At 33.2% G+C, this 12,006-nt stretch overlaps 1 long non-coding RNA gene across 2 annotated transcripts; it reads right to left on the reverse strand.

Moving 5' to 3' along the window:
* Positions 1 to 863: 863 nt before the first annotated feature.
* Positions 864 to 7,285, reverse strand: LOC114304746 (uncharacterized). Of its 2 annotated transcripts, XR_014337000.1 has the most exons (7): positions 7,085 to 7,285; positions 6,822 to 6,955; positions 6,530 to 6,569; positions 4,390 to 4,458; positions 3,786 to 3,845; positions 2,935 to 3,026; positions 864 to 1,059 (listed from the first exon to the last, which is right to left on the reverse strand). It is a non-coding gene; the product is annotated as an uncharacterized LOC114304746 (long non-coding RNA). The 2 variants fall into 2 exon arrangements; XR_014337001.1 differs by lacking the exon at positions 6,822 to 6,955.
* Between the last annotated feature and the right edge of the window lie 4,721 nt (positions 7,286 to 12,006).

Genomic DNA, 12,006 nt, shown 5'->3' on the forward strand with positions numbered 1-12,006 from the left:
TCGAGAAAAAGGACTTGCGGAAATCCTTTGCCGGCTGGGGACTCACTACAACAAAATGGTACTTTAATGACAAAATCACTTCGTCTCCAATAGTGAAATTTTCGTCACCAAATTGATCTGTGACGAAATAATTTCGTCACCACGTTCGTCATCAATTCATCGTCACTAAAAGTACCTGGTGACGAAAATTTATTTTGTCACCTATTATTGGTATTTGATGATGAAATATTTCGTCACTAAATGTTAAATATTTTGTCACCTATAACGTCTATTTCGTCACTAGAATTGAATAAACTTTTATTATATTTGTTTTGGGTGACAAAATATTTCGTCATTAAAAATAGCGATAAAATTTTTGGTGACGAAAATATCGTCACCAAAAGACGGAAAAAAATAACCTTCAGTGACGAAAACTTTTGTCAACAAATATTTTAATTTAGTGATGAAATAATGAATATGTGTGACGAAATCATTTGTTGGGATTAGAAAGTTTTAGTGTCAATTTTTTTTTGTTGCCAATAATAAATAAATTTTAAAAATTGAGGGGTGGGTTATATTTGCAATTTATATATTTTTTTCAATAAATAATACCTATACATTTTAATAATCTATTAAATAAAATATCTAATACAAATCAATATAAAATTAAACTGTTCATTATCATAAAACAACCCGAGCAAAATACATGTCTCATAGTATCAAGAAATTAATATATAACATCTAAACTATAACATCTATTCTAGTAACATCAAAAACTACAACACAATCAAAATAACTTGTGCATTTTAATAACCTACTGAATATAATATCCATTACAAATTATTACAAAAACCTATTCATTTGGTAACATCAACAAAAACCTGTTCATTTTAATCTATTCAATAAAATATCAACAAAAAGATAAGATTCATCACAATATAATCATAACCCACAATAACATAGTCAAAATACATGTTTGGTAATATCAACAAAAAGTACAACTCCACTGTGATGGATGTGTCTGGTAATATCAACAAAAAACTCTTGCTATACAGGTTACCAAATTCGTTCATCTCCAATCTACCATTTAAAAAAGAAAAAATAATAAATAAAAAAAAACAACAACAAAAGGTTAAGGTAACCATTCACTAAATATGTTAATATGCAACCTAGAAGAGAAAAAATAAAAATTTCAAAGTAAATTTTAAACCAAACTTTACCGTGCTTGTTCCGTAAATTTTTACAACTTACATTAGTTTCTCCCAAGGTGTTCATGATATTTCTTGGCCTTTTAACGACTATTTCAAGGTTCTACTCCCTAACGGCCTATTTTCAAGCCTAAATGTTTTCCAACCGAGAGTCTTATGATTGTTCTGTAAGTTTTCACAACTAATGTTGATCCCTCCCAAAGTGTTCATGATAATTTCTGATAATCTCAAGGTGTTTGTGATGTTTTTCGGACCGTTAGATGCATATTTCACTATTTTCCAGGGACCTTGTGCCTAAATGTCAAAAGTAGTTTTTTATTCTACCCTAGTTGAAGAAGAAATGTTCTACTAAATTAACATATAAACATAAGTTAGTGATTGTTCCTACACGATTGAAACACCAATAAAAACAACAAAACTTAACATTAGTAAGAAGAAAATTAATTTTTGATAATTAACATAAAACATTATAACATGAATTCTTTACTATTCCACTTCTTGTCAATTAGAGACGTCCATTGATTAAGAATAACCTAAATTTTGTTCACATACACAATTAGACGTAGCAGCAACCAACTGTGATATATACATTTTTCAGCATAAGACAAGTCTTACTACAATGGGCACATCGGACATAAAGTTTAAACTACTAAACCAAATTATTCTAAAATATGTATTATAAATGGGGCTTTACAGGCCACTCATGTCACAATTCAGACACCTAGTTCATATTACTTATGCCTATCAAACTTTGAAATATAATTAAACTAAACTGAAAATTTGGGTGTTGAAAATCATAACAACTCTAGCATTGCTAATTAAATAAGGCATGGCTCAACCAGTTTTATTAGAAGCAAACACCACTACCTTCGTTATTTCCATTTTATTTTAATGAACAGTTTCCTACTGGAGTAAAAATGAAATGATTGTTCACAGCAATTACAAAAAGTGCTTCCTCATTGTTCAGATCTGAATACTAACTGATTCTAAACAAAGGCATAAAAAGAAGTAAGCATCATATGAATGGAAAGATGATAGGCAGTAGTATTCACAATGTATGGCCTTATCCAGTCACCATAAATGGGCATAACTTCGAGTATTCAGACAGCAAACTTGAGCCAATTTCCGAGAGGCTTATCCAACTTGAGGATGCCTTTTTATATTCAAGTGACATACAGCAAATGTGAATCCTCTTGAGTGCTACAAATAATTTAAGCACATTGATTTCACGATTCCTTTCTCTTTCACAAAACCAACTCAACGCTATGCAATAATGGATCCTTAGAAAATAAAGTCGTGTATGACATGTATACTTGTCAAGAAAAAAGAAAAAAGAAAGTATGATGCATAACCTGAAGTAATCCTTCTCTATCTTTCCTATTCCCTGTTTCTTTATTTTTATTTTTAAATTTCAAGTTTGTGTTAATAATGAAAATCATGACTTGTGTTACACGTGCTCTTCTAAATTTGTTAATTAACCATATCAGACACTTGACACTTGAGTAAGGATATGAAATATTTGTCCAATATGTCTAGTTGGACATGCACATTGAATATTTGTAAATTTTCACTTATCAAGAAAAAAAACTTCAAGTTTGTAACTAAAATTGTAAGAATAATTAATTGAAAACTACACCATTTAAGTTTATTTAAGTTAATGCAGGTGGCTTATATACTTCAAAATAGGAAGAGCAAACTGCTTGTAGTGCAAAAGTGCTTCAGAAAATTGCGGCCTCAAGGAAATTACTAGTAGCATTCATGAGAAGTTCCTCACCGCTAAATTTGGCACACTAATTGCATAATTAGAGATGAAGTTTGAGATATTTTTTGCCCCAATATCTGGATTTGACAAGATAACCAAATTACATATATAAGAAATATCAAGCTGCAGAGAAAAATTAAAATGAGATTGTCATTCTAAATATAAAATATTCAGCACTCACAGCCAAAAGTAAAAAACTGGACTCAAAATGACTGCAGAAAATCTGCATGCAGTGAATTCTAAAACAATATAAGTGATTGGTAACAAGGATGCAACAAAACTCAAGCTTCAGGGTGAATAGGCATTAAACATTTCGACATATGATAATCTTTAAGTATGTTACCTGAAAACTTCTAAATATCTACAGTTTTACAAGTTAGAAACACAGGCCAAAAGAATGGATTTGTAAACCATTTAGGATCTCTTTAGGTTCTGAAATTTGAACACAACACAGAACAAGTCCACTTTCATTTCAAATTTTCTTTTATAAGTTTCATAACATAACCAGAGATTTATCTATAGGCCATTCAGTTAGGTACAAATAGCCAACAAAGAAAAAACAAAGCAAGTCCAACTCTATCTAAAGCCAAAGGACTCTAACTGCTGCTAAATGGCACAATGTAAATATATTGGTTATCAAATTACCGTAATATGATGTTAAATTCTAGAGGATTAAAAATAAAAAGGATTTCAAAAAATGGAATGAATTCAAATTACTCTAGATTCTAAATGTCAGCAAAGTCCATATCAAATACAATAGAATGACATGTACATATATTTACTAATAAGATGGATAAGAGTGCTACCAGGTTCAGATAATGAACATGTGACTATACCTTCAGTTTAGCAAGAAATTCCTTTGAAACTTGTATATCCATCTTCTTGATTGCGACTTTCTGCACCCAAGGGAGAAATTAGGAAAGATAATATAGATAATTAGCATCAGAAACCACCACAGCACTATTAAAGAGCAATAACTTACGCTTCCCAATCTATGTGCAAATAATATTCACACAAACTACTTACATTAATGATCAAAGTGCATGATGCTGCATATGTAAAAGTGAAGAGATATTACAATAGGCAATCATGGTATTCATAACTTTCAACCATAAGAAAAGTTAAAGAATATGAAACATGTACACCCTCTTTTGTGGATGGTGCTTTACTAACAACTGAAGAGGATTTTGGTTTGGGATGGGCTACAACATTTTCCACATTAAGAGTGAGCTCTTTGACAAATGTGAAACTTGGAAGTAGCAAGAGTTCATCAGAATCACAATAATACAACTACAACTTGCACATATTGGCTTCAAATTCCCTACACCACAAAATTTTCAATCCACAAAACACTCAAAGACCCACCATCAAACACTTCTTGCAAAAAAGATACTCAAGGTAAATGTCCACTTAATCCTATACGAAAACTGTTTAAAATACCTTAATCTTCAAACTTGTCCAATTTTTCATCCCAATCAGCTACCTTTTCTTGGATTCCAGGTTGCCAACCTTAACAAAATCAACAAAAAGGAAGAAAAAGAAATTACAAAATCAAAACAAAATAATGAAAATAAAGTAGAGCAGGGAAAACTGATTTTCAGCTATTTCCTTGCTAGGGAAATTGTCTGTAGTTTATATGCCAATATAGAGGCAATAACTTCACTTTTACTATTTTCCATGCTGTTTAAATTTGTCGAAGAAGGAATAAGGGTATACCACAAAACAAAGAAGAAAGCGGCCACTTAATTAACACACAAGATTGATTGCGACCAATATGGCATAAAATTTCTAAATAATAGAAGTAAAAGCATCACCCTTCATCAATTATATGCTTGTAGGCAGGGTAATGCATACAAGAATTGTAAGAAAGGAAAATAAATAAATAGATCAGTCTTTCTATATTCATTTACCACTTATATTTGTTATTTAGAATAATCTTAAATCATCTAGACAATGAAATCATCAGCAAAAAAAAAAAAAAAAAAAACTAAAACCTATTAAAGGACGTGCCAAAAAAAAGTAGGATGTGTGATGGAAAATTGATCATAGAAACCCAGTTTAACTAAAAGAGCCACCTTCAAATCACAAGCTATGAGATAAGTTAACTTACCAACAGGAAAGCTAAAATATAAAAATTTAATCAACCTAGTAAAAGGAATTGCACTTTTCAATAATATATCCCACCGTGTGCTTGGAAAAAACATTGTGCTAAGAAAGGGATTCAAAACCAAAAACCAAGAACACAAGCAAAGGATATGAAAGTCAAAGCACAAGAATAAAATAATTACATATTATATTTAGATAAAATATGCCAATGTCCAGGAGTGATTGTGAGTAAATTCATCACTAAAGCCTAGAAAAAAACTGATATTCAATAATATATCCAACCATGTGCTTGAAAAATACATTGTGCTAAGAAAGGGATTCAAAACCAAAAAACAAAAACACAAGCAAAGGATATGAAAGTCAAACCACAAATTACATATTATATTTAGATAACATATGCCAATGTCTAGGAGTGATTATAATTAGTAAATTCATCACCAAAGCCTAGAAAAAACCGATATTCTATTTAGTTCTCAACAATCACATGGAATAGAATGAAATACTCATTTCTTAAATTTCCCTATGGAATGATCATTTGCAATGTATTTTTTGTTATTCTTTTAGTCACCCAAACATAAAATAATGCATATTTTGATGTATTAAACATTTCATTCCAATGAACCAAACACTAATTTAAATGGACTATGTATGTATGTAAAAGATCATTCAATCCAAACTGAGAACTATACATGGTAAAATATTTATATAATTTTTAATTACAAAGATAGAAAAGGTAAAAATCATACACTCCAAAATGCAACAATAATTGTGATTTACACCAAGAAACAATCAATAGCAGCTAAGACATGGCAGAGCATTCTCTCTACAATCAAACTGTATCGTCCCAAGTTCTTAGACCCCTTTTAACCGTTAGTTTAATTGCCCGGTGGACTGTTGGGCTTGTGGCCAATGTTATTGTCCTTTTAGCATACATTATAAAATTTATTTTTTAATTTTTATTTTATTTTTAAATAACCCAAAAAAAATTTCTTTAAAAAAAAATCCAGCATTTTTTTTGTAAGGGCTGTTATATATAACATTTTTATTTCACCAAACTTTTCATCTCCTTGGTGATTTCTCATATATAACATGACAAGTTTCAAATATAGCCATTTACTATATATATATATATATATATTTAAAACAAAAACTCACAAGAAAAAAATATAAAAGTATAGAAAGAGCCAATCACTCTTAGTAGCATTTTGTCAAGCACCTAGGAGGCATAAATAACATGTATATAGTTTTCTTCTCTGCTGGACAGTAGAAACAAAATAAAGACATATAAAGATACCTAAGCAAACACAGATACACAAACATAATCAGCCAAAGACAACAACGAGAAACAAAGACAAGAAAGCATCATACAAAACACAAATCATCTTGTTATGGAGTCACAATTTTGGGTATATGTTAATAGTTAGATACATACAAACATGTGCAAACATCATAGAGAGACAAGGAAGAGAATCACCTGATACAAATTTTCTTTCCAGCAACAACCTAGCACAAATCTTGAACAAAACAAATGGTCAAAGTAAAATAGGAGCCATTAGAAATAAAAATAAAATTACCTGAAAAATTGGCAATGGCAACAAAATCTTAATTTTTGGATCAAAACCCCCAAATAAAAACCCTAAATTTTCAATTTAAAACTTAACTTCTCAAAACCATTTTTTCCCTAAATCACTAGACATATACATGAAATAGAACAAATGGTGATAGAAAAATATGAACTGAGTTTCACAAGAAATAGAAAAATCTACCTCCGTTCAATCAACACCTCTTGACAGTGGTGGTTTTGAAACCCTAGCTTCGTAGAGAGAGAGAGAGAGAGAGAGAGAGAGAGAGAGAGAGAGAAAGAGAAGAAGCAATAGTTTACCATAAAAAGAAAGAGAATCTGTAATAAAGAGTTGAAATCAAAATCGATGAGATGATCAAAATCGAAATCAAAACCAAACAAACAATGAGTAATCACTTTAATAGAAATCAACAAAGATAAGAGGAAGGAGATGAGGAAGCAATGTACCAGGTGACCCTTCTTCGATGAGACGATTCAGAGAGATGAGATTGAGCTCCCTCCAAACTTCTCTCTTTTGATGAAACCTTCTGGGTTCACTTTGATTAGAAGCCAAAGCCAAAGCCTTCGGGGTTAACCCTCTCTTCTTGGTTTTGCCCAAGTATCTTCTTCGAACCCTCTCTCTTCTCCCCCATCTTCTGAGTTTATATGTTCCTTTACGATTAGAAGAAGTTCAATATATTTATTTTTGTCTAATATAATTTTGGGTTTGGGGGTTTGGGACGAGAGTATTTTATTTTGGCGCCGATTTTTATTTCAGTCATACTATTCATGATAGGAATTGCGTGTCGTAAAAAGTAAAATATTTTTAATAACTAATATATGTGTGTTGTGAAAAGTGTATTTTTTAACGATTGATTTTTTATGCGTCGTAAAATGTTTAATATTTTTAACAGTCGGTGTACATGTGTCATGTAGAGTTGATGTATTAACGGCATGTCATATGCACGCCATAGAAAGTCTTATTATTTACGGCTAACATTGCAAACCGTAAAAAAATCATCATTATTAGCATTCACGACCTACACAATAGATACGTTGTGGTTAGGAAATTATTTACGATGTGCAAAAAAAGAAAGTCGTAAAAGTGAGAAATCACGTCGTGCATTTATTGTATGTCGTTGATGTGGTGTTGTAAAAACCCAGCTTTGTTGTAGTGATAATAGAGAGGGAGGGAGGGAGAGAGAGAGAGAGAGAGAGATACCTGTTGTAGCGAGCACCGGCCGGCGACGTGCGGGTTAGCCGGTGCGACAAAGATGGACGGACGGTGTGACGGAGATGAATGGGTGAAGGGGTGACAAAGAGAGATATAGAAGGTAAAATACATGCATCTAAACAGCGAGATATTTATTTCTCGGCTCAATTTTATTTTTTATTGATTTTAAGCATTTGGTGACGAAATTTGGTTTTCCTCTCTAAAAATAATACATTTGGAAATGAAATTATTTCCTCTTTAAATTTTTTTTACAATGATGAAAAATTTCGTCTCCAAAATGGCACCAAATCTTCCGCCAAATTTTCCCAGGGTGAGAAACTGTTTTGTGACGAAAAATAAAATTTAGAAACGAATAAATTTTTTGTCACCAATTGTTTTATTTGATTTTAAGCATATGGTGACGAAATTTGGTTTTCGTCTCTAAAAATAGTACAATTAGAGGCGAAATCTTATTTTCATCGCTAAAACATGTATATTTGGAGACGAAATACTTTTTCGTCATGCGTTTTCGTCACCATAGACTTTTTTTGTTGTAGTGGCTGCAAGGAAAACAAACGTTAGAACGTATAAAAAACAAAGAATTGAAGACTTTGAAAACAAGTATTGACACTGGGCTCTTACCATCACCCTCAACGAAAACTGTTCGGCTAAGAGGGTAGAGGTGGAGGTCATCATCGGGAGTGAACTCCCAGTTCCCCGAGACAATGAAGTAATCGTCCCCGGCTCCCTTGTTGGAGTCTGGAAGGTCGGCAACAATTTTGTACTCTATAGACTTCGGCTTAAGGTAGTAAATGTAGTTTTTCTCTAACTTGAGGCCACACATGGTGTAGCAGTACTGGATGTCGGCTAAAGTAACCCTAGCACTCTCTTGTTTGGCTAAGGCTATTACACCGTTAATAACTCGGTAAGAGTTGATGGCGAGCTGCATTGGGTTCAACTTATAGTAATGAAGGATTTCTCGGAAGAGGATGTTGAGTGGGAGCCTAAGTCCGCCCTCTATGAAAGCTACAACAGGGAAGGACATAGAGTCATCCGTGGGCATAATAGAGTCATCCTCCCCAGCCAACCTAAGGTGAACGTCGGCAGGAATGGAAAACTCTCGCCTAAAGTATTCTAACTTGGTTGGGGTGTCTACCCTATGCTTCCACATACCCATGACGTTGGCTTGATTAAAGGTGTTGGATTTCAAAAGGAAGTGTTTTGAAAGGGTTTGAGGGACCTCAGCTAAAACCTAGATGTGAGCTGGGATAAGAATTTGTGGGGATTATAAGGGGAATTCGTTTCAATTTTTCCTAAAATTTGTGGGCTCTACAAGAAAATCCTAAACCTAAATCTATGGAAACGAAGATTGAAGACACGAATCTGGAAAAGACATAGAAAACAGAAAGCAGAAAACAAGAACGTGTTTCAGAATCAAGAACAGTGATGAACTTTCAAGAACACTGTGACAAAGTGTGCACAAGGGTGCGAGGCCAAGAACAGTGGAAAAAGTGAACAAATTTGTGAGCAGTGTGTGTGTATTCAAGACACGAATTGGGCAAAATCAAAATCATAAAATAAACGTGCTCAGATACGTGATTCATAAATCCAGAACTCGAGTAAAACAACAATGGCAATGAATAATAAAAGTAAAGCCTTTTGAAGAGAAACACAGGCTGATAAAAGAGGAATAAGTAAACTCACCGAAGAAAAATGAAGCCGGCGTTGAGTTCGCCAAGGTCAGATGACATCAACAAAACGACAGAGCGGTGAAAACTTTGCCGGAGGGGAAGACTGGAAGCGATCACAGAGCTTGCGAGCTTGAGACAATGACGGATTTGAGAAAGTAAGAGAGAGAGGGTTTTTTCGCAAAAGTGATAATGAAAGGGGTGACAAGGCGAGGAGAAAGGGAAGAAGTTTTGTCAAAAACGCGAAGAGGCGGCAAAACACAATTGATGTGCCTCAAATAATGTGTTTGTCAGATGGTGCACGCAGGTGCAAGGTGACTTAACGGCGCGTATCGGATACGATCCAGTAGGGAAGGGACGCGTAGCAAAAACGGTTGAATTGCAATGCGTGACAGCTAATACGCGTGTTAAAACTATTGGAGTTCTCAATATAATGAAGCAAAAACCTCGGCTAAGGGGACAATCTCGGCTTAAACAAACTTGGTTGTTGGTTCCAGAACATTGATGAAAGCAGACTGTAGGTCTTGATCGTATTAAAACGATAAAGTTATGACTTCAGCAATGAATGATAAAGCAAGATTAGCTGACGTACTAATGGAAGGAATGATATAGGTGCCATCACCTCAGGATGCCAAGGTAATAGAACCTAGGGGGCAGTTGTGGGGACATATTTTTTGAGTGCCAACACGTGGCCAAGGTGACGCCGAGGTGTCAGCCAAGGTGCCATGTGTCCTGATCATGACGCCGAGGTGATCTCGGCTAGGCCGAGGTTATCTCCGAAGATATCGGAGTCCGGGATAAGCGGATAAGGGACAAGAGTCCTAAAGTGGGAGAAGGCTTCAGTTTGGATAAAGATAAGACTCTTAGAGAGTTTATCCTAATCCTACTGGGAGTCCAAGAATGGCAGTAATCCTAAGTCCACTAAAGCTAGGCTTCTATTGGGACTAGGATTGTATTGGCTATAAAAGAGAGGCACCCCCATGGGTCTAAGGTACACAATTTATATTCTAAATAGTAAATTAAGCTTTTTTGCTATCTTTGAGAGATAACTGACTTGATCGTCGGAGTGCCCCAGGTAGACGAACCACCGCCGGAATCTCTTCTTTCTGTTGCAGGTCGCTCGAGCTTAATCTATTCTGCCAGTGCTCTCCATCTAAGTACTAATTTGGCAGTGTAGTCAGAAATTGACACATACACTACAAAAATACACTGCTGATATTTGTAGTTCTTTACAAACAACATGCATTAATTAAGACCGAACACAACATTAGAATATGTTTGGTATGATGGATAGAGGAATAAAATGTTTATTTTAACTTTGTATTTTCTTTTTACTATTTGGTAAAGTGGTTGTACTTATTCCATCCTCTAAGCTAAAGAATAAGCATTCTATTCTATTATGAAATCGTCCTAAACAAGTGTCTGTTACACTTTGTTTGGGAACTTAGGATAAAAGAGAGGAAAAGATAACATTAGTTAAGAGAGAAGAAAAGAAGAGGAAATAATATGGCTTCTCTCTCTCTTGTTTGGACAAATAGAAGAGAAAAAAATTAATAATGATTTTTCTCCATTTTATTTGGTTAAACTATATATATAAAAGAAAATGAAAGAAATTGTTTTATATTATATTATCAAAATAAATTTTTTTTTTTTGGGTACTCCTAAAGCAATATTTTCAATATTATAAAAAAATAGTGATTAGTTCATTTCTTTTTTGAGAAATTTTTTTTAAGGTTCCTGATATTAAAATTTTATAAGATAAATGATATATAATATTTTCATAATAGTTAGGGTCTCTCAACATTTTCAGAGCCAAAATTCGACACAGAGAAATTCGCCCCGGCATAGAGAAATTTCAAAATTTCTCTCTGGTATCATCACAGAGAAACTTCATCGAGTAACCTCAGTTAATAAAAGAAATATATTGGACATTTCCTACTACTCAAAGTTGGAAAGAGATATTTTACTAATTTTCCCTTCTGTTTTTTCTCCAAGTCACTCTACTTTTGGAGAGATTTAAAATGAGAATTACATGATAAATGAGTTTGTCTCTATTTCTTCCAGTTTTACTCTATCTCTTTACTTATATGGCGTAAAAAAAATGTATTTTTTTTTTCCCTTTCCAAATCATCCAATCCAAACGGACCGTTAGCGTCTAAAAAATGAGTGTAGATTGTTTCCGGTCCACAATTGGACACTTATTGTTTGGGTTACTAGAGCCCCCCACGGGTTCTACTCCAATAATCTAAATCGTTCATTTTTTAGATTACAACGTGTAAATCATTCCAAATAAAAATAAAAATAAATTAAACCATTCATTTTAATGTAGAAAGTCTGAAATTTCAATTCAAAATATTAGCAATTTACTATCAATATTTTTAAAAGAATGATTCTTTTATTAGTCCTACTAAAGGTTAATTATATTAGTTTAGGTGAATTGTCTAACGAGTGTATTTAGTAATATACAAAATCAAATTTTTATCTAGAAA

Source organism: Camellia sinensis, chromosome 8 (assembly GCF_055761805.1).
Source record: "Camellia sinensis isolate YWXY chromosome 8, ASM5576180v1, whole genome shotgun sequence".
Lineage (NCBI taxonomy): Eukaryota > Viridiplantae > Streptophyta > Magnoliopsida > Ericales > Theaceae > Camellia > Camellia sinensis.